The sequence below is a fragment of the Triturus cristatus genome, chromosome 3_2 (assembly GCF_964204655.1).
Source record: "Triturus cristatus chromosome 3_2, aTriCri1.1, whole genome shotgun sequence".
In the NCBI taxonomy this organism is placed as follows: Eukaryota; Metazoa; Chordata; class Amphibia; order Caudata; family Salamandridae; genus Triturus; species Triturus cristatus.
The window spans coordinates 436,791,790-436,805,504 of record NC_140584.1 but is presented as its reverse complement, the minus strand read 5'-3'; the positions used below and the strand labels follow the sequence as shown (position 1 = coordinate 436,805,504).

The 13,715-nt window shown below is 43.5% G+C and overlaps 1 protein-coding gene across 1 annotated transcript in view; it reads right to left on the bottom strand.

Moving 5' to 3' along the window:
- Window positions 1-13,715, bottom strand: part of CSMD2 (CUB and Sushi multiple domains 2) — a 1,634,099-nt gene that overhangs the window by 1,464,201 nt on the left and 156,183 nt on the right. The gene's annotated exons all lie outside the window — the stretch shown is intronic.

The following is a 13,715-nucleotide window of genomic DNA, read 5'->3' as shown; positions in this document are numbered from 1 at the left end:
CCACAACATAAGAACATTTAACAGCAAAATCTCTCTAAATACCTGTTATTATTTCAAGATTTATTAAAGCAAGGACATAGTCTAAGAGGCCTGGATCTAAGCCAGATTTTACAGTGAGTCCAAATAAAGTGACATTATTTATTATTATTCCGAGGATCATTAATTCAGATAGTCAGTGGTTATCTAGAAAACCGGGCATCGGCCTCTTAGTTTAGATTACACACCCCAATAAGCAGAGAAGGTAAGATATTTATTCCTCAGTAATAAAACTGATCCCACATTCTTTTTAAATGTTACTAATCAATAAATAAAGAAATTGATGGACTAGATGTCCTTTGCTAAAAGTGAGTTTTTTGCATACTTTCCGTGTAGATAAATATGGGAGTTAGGCCTGCAGGTGATGTTGTGTTAATCATGACATACTACAATGTGTTCCATTGGTCTCTCCCTATTACTTCTAAGTAATGCCTAGAATGAAGGCTGTTTCATAGGAAAGCTAAAGGAGTTATTTTATCTTAACCTCTCTGCTCTTTCAGTCTTAAAATAAAGTGTATAGTATCCTCCTTGGTTATGCAAGAATTAACAAACTAATTCCATGTCTTCCATTATTCAAGTACTCTCTGCTTTTTAATAGACTAAACTCCCCATCTAACATTGCACTTGCTGAGTAGTAAGGTTGATGATTTTTTTCCAACAGTGTAATGATTGCCCTGTCTTCGGATTTGTTTCTGGAAATTCATTAGTCTTCAAAATATATGTTGAATAATTATTCACATGTAAGTTGAGTGTGTTTGCATTAGCAACTATTAGAACACTATATGGAATTATGAGAATGTCTCAGCCAATCAGAAGCTTTAGAGGAGTACTTAGGGTCTTATTTATGAAGGCCTTGTGACACTTTTGTGCCGTTGCTGCGTCACTTTTCGTGACGCTGCAGTGGCGTAAACAATGAGCCATGTTGTGCCATTTTTACAAAGTGGCCCACCTAGGCAGATGTGCCACCTTGTAAAGCCCAGCGCCACATTATACCTGCATCAGGTATAATGTATGCATGGTGGGCGTTCCCCCACAAGAAAGCCTTGTAGAAGTGTTGCAGTGAAATCTATGAGATTTCACTATGACATTTCTAGAACACCAATGCATCAAAACTTTACGCCTGCATAAAGGTGACGCAGTGCCATAGTCACTGGCCTACCCCATGCATTGCTGGAGTTGAATCATGCTTGCGACACAACTCCAGCAATGCATGACTTTTGCGACGACAGATACGTCAGGATTCTTGATGTATCTGTCTTTCCTTGCGACATGGAGCGCCGTACATTAAATACAGCGCATCCATCAAGACGCTTGGATGGCGCAGTGAAAACAGTCCCATCACTGTTTTGTTGCAGGGATGCAACTGTTTTCATATGAGGCCCTTAGAATTTAGCGGACAGAGTGCCCTGTCTGCCAAACAAGCCTGTGTTTCCCTCCCTGTATTTAGAAGTGATGGTAACACCCTGTTTCCAATGGCTGAGTCTACCTGGCTTTGCTAGTCGAAGTCTCTGAGCAGGAAGCTATAGGGCTATCAGTCAAAGTATCTTACACCTTCCGCTCTACTGATGATAAATGTTCCATCGTACATTTTTTCCTGTTGGTCTGGTGGTCCTAAAAAGAAATAGGATTGATGACCTATATGGCCTCGGCAAAACTTCCAAATGTTTATTGCAATTATTTTCTTGTTTTTCAATAGCAAAACATCTGCTTTCGAAGTGTGTTTTTGAAAAACAACAAACTTTGCTGTGAGGGGGGACATTGAACATAGTGCCCACACAGCACAGCTTCAGTGAACTAAGCCGAACTGCCATGACAGCGGCTCTGCTGAAGGTACAGCGGTCTCCACTTTCCTGGTGGAGAGATCTAAATATGGCAAATTGTACTCTGGCAAAGAAGAGGAGCTTATCCCTTTGCTTACACAGGCGAACTGAGTAAAGTCTGCTCAAACCTTAAATAAGACCTTTAAATGCTAACATTTACTACTGTTGTTTGCCGTTATTCTCAGTAGAATGACTGGGACATTTAGTAGGCAGCAAGTGAATTTATTGTAGAGGAGGCAAATTTTGATCCTACACCATAGAAGTAGGGAAATGTTGCTGATATGAAGAAGCGGGCAGTTTCCCGTGTTCATTCGAGGGAAAGTTAAATCAATCCTGTCTGCAGCAAGGGAACAGTTCCTGCCTGAGTATGTCCTATAGCCAACACATAGTGCATTAGGATATCAAATTGATGCTTGCACTCTATCCTGAGCAGGTAGAAGGGAATGTTGATCTGTGCAAGGGGAGAAGGTAAGGGGTGGCAAGTGAGGGGTCTCTGCACAGCTTTGTCAAAAAGCATCATCAACGGCAACAGGTGAACAAGGTGAGACCTATTGTCTTTGCCAATGCTTGTTGCCAAGAGAGGACGTGGGTTGGACTACTGTAGCAGGACCACGGTTGATTTTCTTATGTCTGGGTATATTCTGGGGTGGCATGGTGGGCAAAACAACAATTGAATGGGATGCAGCCTGAGTATTTACCAATGGCTGAGGTTAATTCAATCCAAAACCTTTTAGTATCTTTTATTGTCGCACCCTATGTGTGACAGGCATGCAAGACATGTCCTGTGGTCACTGGGCCACTGGAACCAAGCTGTACCCGACTCAAGAAGCCCAAAGGCCAAAACAGGCCTGGGGTTGCTTATGATCCAGTTCGGAGAAGACATGGGGTGGTGTTCCGACTAGACTGTCCCTATTGGAGCTGGACTAAGGCTGGTTTGCTTAAGACTGGTTAGAATCTGAGGTCGAACGGTGGGCAAAACAATGAGGGACTGTGTGAAGCTTCAGTAATAACCTGTGGGTGAGATTAAATCAAGCATTCCATCCATCACTTTTTTTTATTTTTCATTGTTACGCAGTAAGTCCTTCGGCATGCTCAGATGTGGGTTCCATGCTCACTGTGTCACTGGAGCCAAGCTACATCTGATTCAACAAGTACCAGTGGCTGAGATTAATACAAGCACTTCATCCATTAATTATTTTGTATTTGTAGGTATAGTATTACAGCATCATTATGAGTTCTATAGATTGGAATGGGAGAAAGCATGGTTTCTGTTATAGAGAGCTACAAAAGTTTAAATAGTGTATTTTTTCCTAGCACACATTTTGCCAGATCATATCTGGGAAACAATTTCAGTGGGAGCAAACAAAACTGGTCTCTGCATTAATCTTGCCTAAAATATCATAAAATAAATTCAGGAGTAAACTAATTTCATGAGTATTTTGATTGAAGACCACTGGAAAAAAGACTGTACAATTAACAAAGCAAAAGAGAATCACTCGTTGAAAATTGTATTCACGTAAACTACAGTGGAAAAAGTAAAAAGTCTGAAGTTACTGTTCTATAACAGTCAAGACACAGTTTATGCTTAACTTATATTTTTTTTGTATTCTCTTACTTCAGAAGTGGGAGTAAGGTTGCATCTCTTTCTATGATTTAAGCATAGATTAGCAAATTGTTTTTTTTGTTATGTTGAGTGTATTTATATTGTGGATTCCCACTACTTGCATAGTTTGGAAGCCCTAGGGAAATATGTTTTATGTAGTGAAGTAACTTAGGGCCGTATTAGCAACAAACAGGGATAAATATCGCAGAGCGCGCTTAGCGTGAAATTTTTTATCGCCAGCTATCGCTGGTATATATCGCCACGCTAACGCTGTATTAGCAACAATTAGCACTATGGCGATAAATATTCCAGCGGTAGCGGGAGGGAAGGGCCAACATCGTGACAAAACCAGCGATGTTGCATGGGGAAGGGGGAAAACCTTGCTGATACGACCCTGTGGTCGTATCAGCACAATCCACCCCCATGTTAGGTATAGTTAAATCAGGAAAATAGCAGGTGTTAAAAAACCGGCGATGACCCCGGTTAGCGCGACTTTTCACGTCGCTAACCGGGGCCATGACCTCCTTGCTAATAGGCGATAGGCCTGTTAGCGGCTGTTTACCAGGTCTGTTGGTCGGGAACGCCTACTTTGCATGTCATTAGCGATAAATATCGCTGACATGCAAAGCGGCACCCAAACCGGTAGCTTTCGTCAGAAAGCTGTCGCTAACTGCTGTTAGCGGCAGCTTGCTGATAGGGCAATAGAATTATCGCCGCTTTAGCAGGAAAAGGTCCCGCTTAAGCGGCGATATTGCCCTTGCTAATATGCCCCTAGTGTACAGGTAGATAAGCAGAGATCTTTATTTCAGTATTGAGCAAACAGCAGTGCATCCCAGACAAGGAGCCCCAGCCAACTGATACAGGTTCCTTAACCAACAGCCCAGGTGTCCCTTCCTGCACAAAAACATCCATTGCATTTTCCTCTTTCTATGCATGCTGCAGACTGCAGCACACTTAGAAAGAGGAAAAAACTAGGAGAAATAAAAGCATTTCCCCTTGTTACGCCACTCCTACACCTCCGGCATAAGATTCTGACGCATTCCCAGCTTTACAAAACTTTGTTAATCTGGGAATATGTTAGGTTCCATGGATGTTGCATGGCAACACCCACAGCAAAGCCCATGGAATGCCCCTTTGACGTGGAGTAATGCTTGAAACTGGCTCATTTACAAGGCCATGAAAAGGCATGTAGGGTGACTTTACGTGGCCTTGTAAATATGGACCGGCACACTGAGGTGTTCATTACATTCCTCTTCAGTAACAGTCACGTCCAATTGACTGGCTCCATTGTTATCAAGTATCTCCATTTCTTACATACGCAAGTTCAATTCTTCAGTTACCTTCACTATAGTGATAGCTTCCTTCACAGTGGTATTACTCGTCGCCCACAACCATTTCTGCATTTTCTTGCTAGATCACTGAACAGTCAGCTGGGATTTTTTTAGTCATTTCTTCAAACCGACATTTGATTGCCAACTTCCTTTATTCTGCTACAAATGTGTCAACTAATTAGGGGCCGATTCCGATTCCGGTCGGAAGGGCTCCGACTGACGGTAGGAGCCCTTCTGACCGATTCGGATCATGTCGGCCGGATTCCTTTCCGACCGAGCCATTCCGATGGGCTCGGTCGGAAAGGAATCCAACACGGATTTCTGGATTGCAGACGACAGGCTCGGAGAGCCCGTCCGCCGTCCGGAAATCCCTCAGTACTCCCCCGGCCGCCTCTTTGTGACCGACGGAGTACGACGGCAGTTTTTCACTGCCTTTTCGTGCCGGTTTTTCTGGTACAAAAAGGCAGTCGGAAAGTGTCTTTGGGGGCCCCAAGTAGGGCCCCCATGGGTGCGAGGCTGCCCTATGGTGCCCCTCTGTGGATCCCTGCACCCGGTGGCAGGCACCTTGGAGTACCGCCCACAGGGTGCAGGGATGAACTGCACTCCTGCTTTCCACGATGCAGGCATGCATTCCGCTCGGAATGCATGCTTGCATTGTGTTGGATACGAGTGCGACGAGCCCTGTTCGGTCGCATCGTACTAGCAGGGCCGTAATCGGTTACGGCTCCTGCCCGATGTCGGACGGACCTGAGTCCGTCCGACATCGGAATCGGCCCCAGAGTGTTTGTGTTTTTTGGGGGCTGCAAATGAAATGTCTGTTTGGCCACAGCACCTTTGATTAATGTGGAAAATCTTGTTTCAAGTCTGCCCTGTGTCTCCTCTTACACATCACAAACAATAATTCTTTGATCATCCATAGAAGGTGGCAAATATTCAAAAATGTGCTGCCCTCTTTCCCAAAAGCACTTAAAAAATAAGGAGTTTTATTGCAATTTAAGGACAATTCAAGACATGCAAGGCTTCAATACAGTTTTCAAAAATTTCGATCCATCCTTCCCACACAAATGACGGTGGACCAGCACATGTAATAAAACCAGGCAGAACAATGATATATTGTTGGAAGTACATAGTGAAATGATAACAGTTAGAAATAAAACAACGTGTGTCACGAAAGCTAACCAGTTCGGAGAGAATACCCTCAAAATTGGATTGAATTTACTTTGAATTTACTTTGAGCACAAGAGTGCCTAGGGCAACACAAAAACAGCTGTAATAAATTGTCAAAAAAGGTATGCAAGAATTAATACAGATACTTGTGTGCTGCCACTGTTTTCTGTGGGTGTCATGAGGTGGAGGAACTTATTGTGGTTATATTTTGAAAGGTGTGCTGACCACCATAAAGCAGCAATTAAAATCTGCTGAAATATGTACCCAAACATTATTTCTTCTTCTTATTTTACTGGTTTGCCAGTCTTCGTGTTTAGCTGGCTAAAACATGTTTTAATCATCTCTTGCCAGCACAGAATGTGATGTAGCCAATTACAATTAAGGAGATTTTCCCCAACCTCCTAAGATGGCTGTCACATTGAACTACATGTACGTAGTTTGTACAGTAGTTTGGGCACACTCCAACCAGGGGCATTAAACTATTAGATGGTCGCTATGCTAGGAGTTTCAGAGTACTTTCAAAAGGCAGCCGGGCACACCTCAAGACATCAGTGGACATAAATACATTCCAATTCAGGCCTGGCAGTGTTGGACTCTGTTACGAATGACCGTTCGTCTCTGGAAAGCAGCGACAGCAACACCTCTTCACTAGGAGGGTCAGGGTAACAGGATGAGTAGGAGGAGCCAGCTAACACTCAGGAGTCTACCTTCAGGTCCTGCACAGCGTTGGCCAACCGCATCACTAAGAAGGGAGATCAGGCAATCACTCAGGACCCCGACTTGAGTTCCCACACAGTGTGGGTGAACTGCACTAGTGAACGGCTCCTGGGGCGCAGGTAATCATCGCTAATATGCAGAGAAGTAACTCCGTAAACAGGTAGGTAAGGAGAGATCTTTATTTAAGTGTTGAGCCAACAGCACCCGCCTCCCGGCCATCAAACCCCGGCCAACTGACAGAGAATCCTCAGCCCACAGTCCAACATTCCAGTAGAATGCGGAATATGGTGAGTGTTCTGCACAGCAAAACACATTCCCATATATTGGTATTTTTCCCTTAGATATACCCTGCAAATCCTTCACTGTTTCATAATACAATTCCGACTTTGTGAATAATTAAATGACACACTTTGTGCATTGTGATTATTTTTAACATTTTTTTAATTCACTTTTGCAAATGTTTACAAATGTGTTTTAGGTTATGTATCTCTGGGCAGAGGCAGAAGCCATGTACACACACTCTGGAATCAGGGCACAGGCGGAAGCGGTGCACACTCACTCTGGTATCAGGGCACAGGCAGAAGCCATGTATATGGGCTCTGGAATCAGGCCAACCCTAAGAAATCTAAACAAGATGCTATGAATATGCCATTCGATCTAGCTAGCTTGATGATCACTTGTCTCTTGCTGGTCTCAGCAATGTATTTCCCTTGATATGCCCTCTTACTGTTTTCTCACAAAGGGTCTCATTATGATGGTTGAATTTCAAAATATCAAGATCAATAATATTGATCAAGAACGACCACGAGCATATCATCAGTTTAAGCTTATGCAAGTATAGATTTACTATTTTTCACTCAATTTCTGTTTAAATGGAACATATGTTGGTAGTCAATGTTGTGCAGTGGATGTCTGTTCTGGTCGATATTAAATACCTAAGGCACTTTTCACAAAGGTAAATGTGGTAGAAAATGCCTACCACCATGAAAGTTTGTCAGCATACACATACTCCTCTCCTTTCCCTTTCCACTCTGGAAAGGGTTTGGGTTTTCACTCCAGCCGAGGGCTGGTGTAAAGCCCTTTCAAAGATGGCGTTAGGAATGGACCATCCCCTGATCTGGAGGGGGTGCAGATGAAGGAGTTTCTCCATGTTGGGTAAAAGATTGTGCTCACACGAGCCATCCTATTCCTCTTGTGTTGAGTTCCCTGTTATAGAGAGCTCTCACAGCAGGAATAGCTGAAGGCAGGGCGTGCTACATGCCTGTTCCAGGGAATGTAAGTGGGTTTCTGAAAGTAATATCCACACATGCACATAGGTGCAAATCTGTAATGGTTTATTCCCTTAAATGCTCGTAATTATTGAGTGCACAATTACCACAAGTTCAAGTTTTAGACCACACTGTGAGCGAAAATGTGCTAACTATGTGGGAATTGTGTGTTCTTATAATTAGGGCCACAGATTTTGTTTCCTAAATCTGTAAACTGAGTTTTTGAAAAGAAAAGTAAGTTAGATTGTCTAGTAAGCACCATCCACCTCTCTCTAAAAGGGGTGTGGCAGCACTTTACATAGATTGTAATAAAACAATGCAAGTTTTTCTGGTCATGGTCTATTAAAGAACCTAGGAGGAGACTACGCAGCTGGCCAAGGAGGGAATCAGTAAAAAAGATGTTTAAGGATTTTAAAAGAAAATTATTTAAGTGTAAAGAAGACAACAGAAAAGACAAGCGCTGACAAAACCAAGAAGTCTGGTTTGTTTAGAGCTTCTAGACATCCATTTAGACTAAAAATTCAAAGCCGTTTTGGAGCGAGACAAATGCATGAACTCTACATTTGCCCTAACAAATTGCCCTAAACTATTTATGAAAAAAGGCCAGCTAAGACTACGCATACAATTTTCAAATCATCTTCAAGCACTTAGCACTCCTTCAATTCAGTCCATTCAGGCAACTTGGGACTTGGAAACTGATGGCAGGCAAGGCTCGCATGCACTCAGTGAAGCCATGGTCCTTCTTCGGCCGAGAAGGGTTTCCATGGGATCTGCTCTCGATTGAAGTCCCTCTGGTGTGGCGGCTTCAAAGCAGGTTCATGTTTATTAGATTTCAAAATATGAAAACAACCCAAAAAACCCTAATCTGAAAGCCCAACCAAAGAACGCCAAGGGAGGTGAATGAGCAGGGCTGATTCCACTTAAAATAAAAAACATCAATTTCACATGATATTCAGGAACACTGCTCGACCTGAGAAGACCTTCATCTGAGCTTGTTCATTCAAGAAAGTAGCTATAGGCAGAAGCTGTATATATGCACTCTGGAATCAAGGCACAGACGGAAGCTGTATACGTGCACTCTCGAATTAAGGCACAGGCAGAAGCTGTGTACATACACTGTGGAATCAGGGCACAGGCTGAAGCCGTGTACACACACTCTGGAATCAGGGCACAGGCTGAAGCCGTGTACACACTCTCTGGAATCAGGGCACAGGCTGAAGCCGTGTACACACACTCTGGAATCAGGGCATAGGCTGAAGCCGTGTACACACACTCTGGAATCAGGGCACAGGCTGAAGCCGTGTATATACACTCTGAAATCAGGGCACAGGCTGAAGCCGTGCACACACACTCTGGAATCAGGGCATAGGCTGAAGCCGTGTACACACACTCTGGAATCAGGGCACAGGCTGAAGCCGTGTATATACACTCTGAAGTCAGGGCACAGGCTGAAGCCGTGTACACACACTCTGGAATCAGGGCACAGGCTGAAGCCGTGTACACACACTCTGGAATCAGGGCACCGGCTGAAGCTGTGTATATACACTCTGGAATCAGGGCACAGGCTGAAACCGTGTACACACACTCTGGAATCGGGGCACCGGCTGAAGCTGTGTACATACACTGTGGAATCAGGGCACAGGCTGAAGCCGTGTACACACACTCTGGAATCAGGGCACCGGCTGAAGCTGTGTATATACACTCTGGAATCAGGGCAGAGGCAGAAGCTGTGTAAATACATTCTGGAAGGGCACAGGCTGAAGCCGTGTATATACACTCTGGAATCAGGGCACCGGCTGAAGCTGTGTATATACACTCTGAAATCAGGGCACAGGCTGAAGCCGTGTACACACACTCTGGAATCAGGGCACCGGCTAAAACTGTGTATATACACTCTGGAATCAGGGCACAGGCATAAGCCGTTTATATATGTTACAGTCAAAGTGTGAAATCCCGGTATTGTATAGAATGCCTAGGTAATGTATGGAATGCCTGATGGTTTTCAGCAAACTATGAAATATAAGTTTTTTGTGAAAATGTTACATACTTTTCCTGGACATTCTATACAATTCCTAGGCATTATACAGAATGACCAGTACCATTTACGCAAAGTGTTAAAAGGCCACAAGATGAGATTCCTAGGCATTCGGCAAAGTGTGAAATCCCGGTATTGTATAGAATGCCTAGGTAATGTATAGAATGCCTGATGGTTTATAGTCAAACTAGGAAATATAAGTTTTTGGTGAAAATGTTAAATACTTTTCCTAGGCATTCTATACAATTCCTAGGCATTATACAGAATGACCAGTACCATTTACGCAAAGTGTTAAAAGGGCACAAGATGAGATTACTAGGCATTATACAGAATGACCAGTACCATTTACGCAAAGTGTTAAAAGGGCACAAGATGAGAAGCCTTTATTAATTAATACGCATTTGAAGCTGAAAGAACAAAACTACAAAATACAGCACAGGATATTCTTACCGGAAAACAATGAAAGCAGAACTGAGATTGAAGTACTTGTTATACTAAGAAAGGCCGGAGTAACTCGTGGAATTGTACTCACTTTTATTCTTCACACAAAAACACTTTATATTTTGGCACTTTGATCTTGTACATACATTTCACGACTTAAAGAAGAATGCGAACAGAATATTGTTACCGGTAAAACACAAAGCAGAACTGGCATGACCTACAGAATGCGAACAGAATATTCTTACCGGTAAAACACAAAGCAGAACTGGCATGACCTACTTGTTGCAGCACAAAAACGCCTTCTATTTTGGCACTTTGATCTTGTACATGCTTTTCACGACTTAAAGAAGAATGCAAACAGAATATTGTTACCGGTGAAACACAAAGCAGAACTGGCATGACCTACTTGTTGCAGCAGGGAAGGCTAGAGTGACAGTTTGAATTGCACTTAATTTTCTTTTTCACACAAAGGCACCTCATATTTTGGCATTTCGTCTTGCACATACACCTGACGAATCCATGGCCGCTTCCTGTGGACTGAGAAGTAGCTGCAGATCAGAGAGGTATTTCGTGGTCAGGAACGTCTTCAATTCTAATTAAGTTCTTTGAATATACGGTGAATTGTGATCTGGCGTAGAGTTGCTTCAAGATTCCTTGTGCAGTTCCAAGTTGGTAAAAGCCATCTTCCGTCACGTTCATAACAACTGCCAAGAGATTGCCTGAGTCACCCCGCCCTTTGTCGACGTCGGGAATCGGAACTCGCACAGTGGCACCCAAAGGCACAGGAGGAATTTTTTTGTCAGAATCCCTTTTAATTTTTTTGGCCTGAATCTCAAGGTTCGATTTCGATTCCATTTTACTTTGGATAGCTTTCTCAATATTGAAGCAAACATTGCACAAAATGCTAACCCCATAACCTTCTACTTCATCGCCGTCATCGTCTTTAGGAGAATGTCCACAGATGGCATGAACGTTTCGCCACACTTTCGACATGTATGAGCACCGCTGGTTTCTTTTAAGCAGACGCAACAGATAGCGGAAGAAGAAGGATTTTCGGTAACCACGGAAATGGAAGGCTCTTCGATAACCAAGGCTTCATCACTGTTTTGGTTTCCTCCATCATGGATTGCATTCTCAGCTATGTCTTCTGCAGGGAGCTGTGCCTCTTGCATTGATTCATCTCGTCTTTTTTCCTGCTGTTGTGTTGTTTGTACGCTCTCTATTATTTTTTCGAGCTCTTCCTCAGTCTCTACGTCCTATAAAACGTCGTCAGGCAGGGACGACGTCGAGAGACCTACTCTAGCTTTGCAGCCGAACAGAGCTTCGTATGGTGACCTCTTAATCCCAGAATGAAAAGCTTTGTTCTTCATAAATTGGACGAACCGCAATCCCTCACTCCAGCAGCTAGTTTTTTCATCTTGCATCCAAGCACACAGCATATTTTCAATGTCCTGATTAGCTCTTTCGATGCTCCCCTGACTTTGTGAGTGGCGTGGCTTACCATGGACGATCTTCAAGGTGGGCCAATACTCCTTTAAGCTGCTTACCACATTGTTTGCAAATTACCTGCCGTTATCGGACTGTAGAATCGTTGGAGCAACAAGCAACGTAAATATGTCGACGAGCTTGTAGGCTACTTCTTCCGCTCTCTTTGATTTCAGAGCCCTGAGAACTACAAACTTAGTGAGATGATCTTGGTACACCATTATAAACTTGTACTCTCTGTCAGGATGGGACTGAAAATCAATGAGATCGACCTGACAACGGGAGTTGAATTCAGAAAAAAACATTGGCTTGACCACAACACCTTTTTGAACACCTTTTTGCTTCTTCTGGCAAGGCGCTCAAAGGTGAATGTACAGCTCAATATCATGACGGGTAATGTTCTTATACTTGGGTGAAAGTTCTTTCAACATCCTGTCCCGTCCTCCATGACCAATAGCCAAATGGGCCTTATGGAGTACGTCAAATAACTCGGAGTCCGCGACATAAAACTGAATAGCACTCGTACCTTCTTTAACAGGATAGATCAACTTAGTCGTATTCTCGACCATCATTACATCATAGTGTTTCACCAGCCAATAGCCCCGTGGTTCCTTCTTAATGGTCGTCTTAGCCTTTTTCACATCGTTCACTAACTTTTGGTAACTGGTTTCGGTTAGGAAAAGACAGTTTTTAGCAGCATTGGCTCTTACTTGAGATAATTCATCGCAGAATCGTCGTTGCATGTCAGCATGGCGTGATTCCTGCCTTGGCACTACACTCCCTTCCGACATGGTGATACAAGAACCACGGGAAAGGATGACGGCAGAGCGTCTGTGGAACCTCAGCCGGATGCTATACACGACCTCTGACCCTGCTTGCAGGCAGGTCGCTCCCCACACCACCGCACGGCTGCCACCTGCTCTTTGCCTGGTTACTTGTGCTGTCTCTGCCCCTCGCTTGCTGGCAACTTGTGCTGTCTCTGCCCCTCGCTTGCTAATAACTTATGCTGTCTCAGCCCCTCGCTTGCTGATAACTTGTGCTGTCTCTGGGATTAGGTCTATTATATACTTTGCCGGCAGACAATCCGGCAAAGTATACAATGCCTAGGCAATGTATAAAATATCAATCATTTCATACTTTGACGTTCGATTTTCAGTCATTCTATACATTACCTAGCCATTCTACGAATGCCGGATTTCACACATTGCCGGGCGGGAATAAAATGGCGGGATTAGGCTATTATATACTTTGCCGGCAGACAATCCGGCAAAGTATACAATGCCTAGGCAATGTGTAAAATATCAATCATTTCAAACTTTGACGTTCGATTTTCAGGCATTCTATACATTACCTAAGCATTCTATAGAATGCGGGATTTCACACTTTGACTGTAACATATACACTCTGGAATCAGGGCAGAGGCAGAATCTGTGTAAATATATTCTGGAAGGGCACAGGCTGAAGCCCTGTACATATACACTCTGGTATCAGGGCACAGGCAGAAGCCATGCATATATCCGTGTATTCCAACAAGACCAAAGTACGTATTCCCAAACAACAGCTACATCTGTATGTTTTGTCTAGCTGTTAGGGCCTGACCAGAACAGAATAACAAGGTGCATTGTTGTTCGAACTTGTTCACAGTGTTCATACTAAATCCCAGGAACCTGCAAAGCGTGAACACAAAAGTGGGTTCTCATGTGAAAATATCGAAATAGGCATTTGCAAAATAAACTCATAACGTGTGCAAAGCAGCGGACAATCTGCAGCATGCTCATACTAACTTAGGGAGAATGTCAATGTTCCCATGGG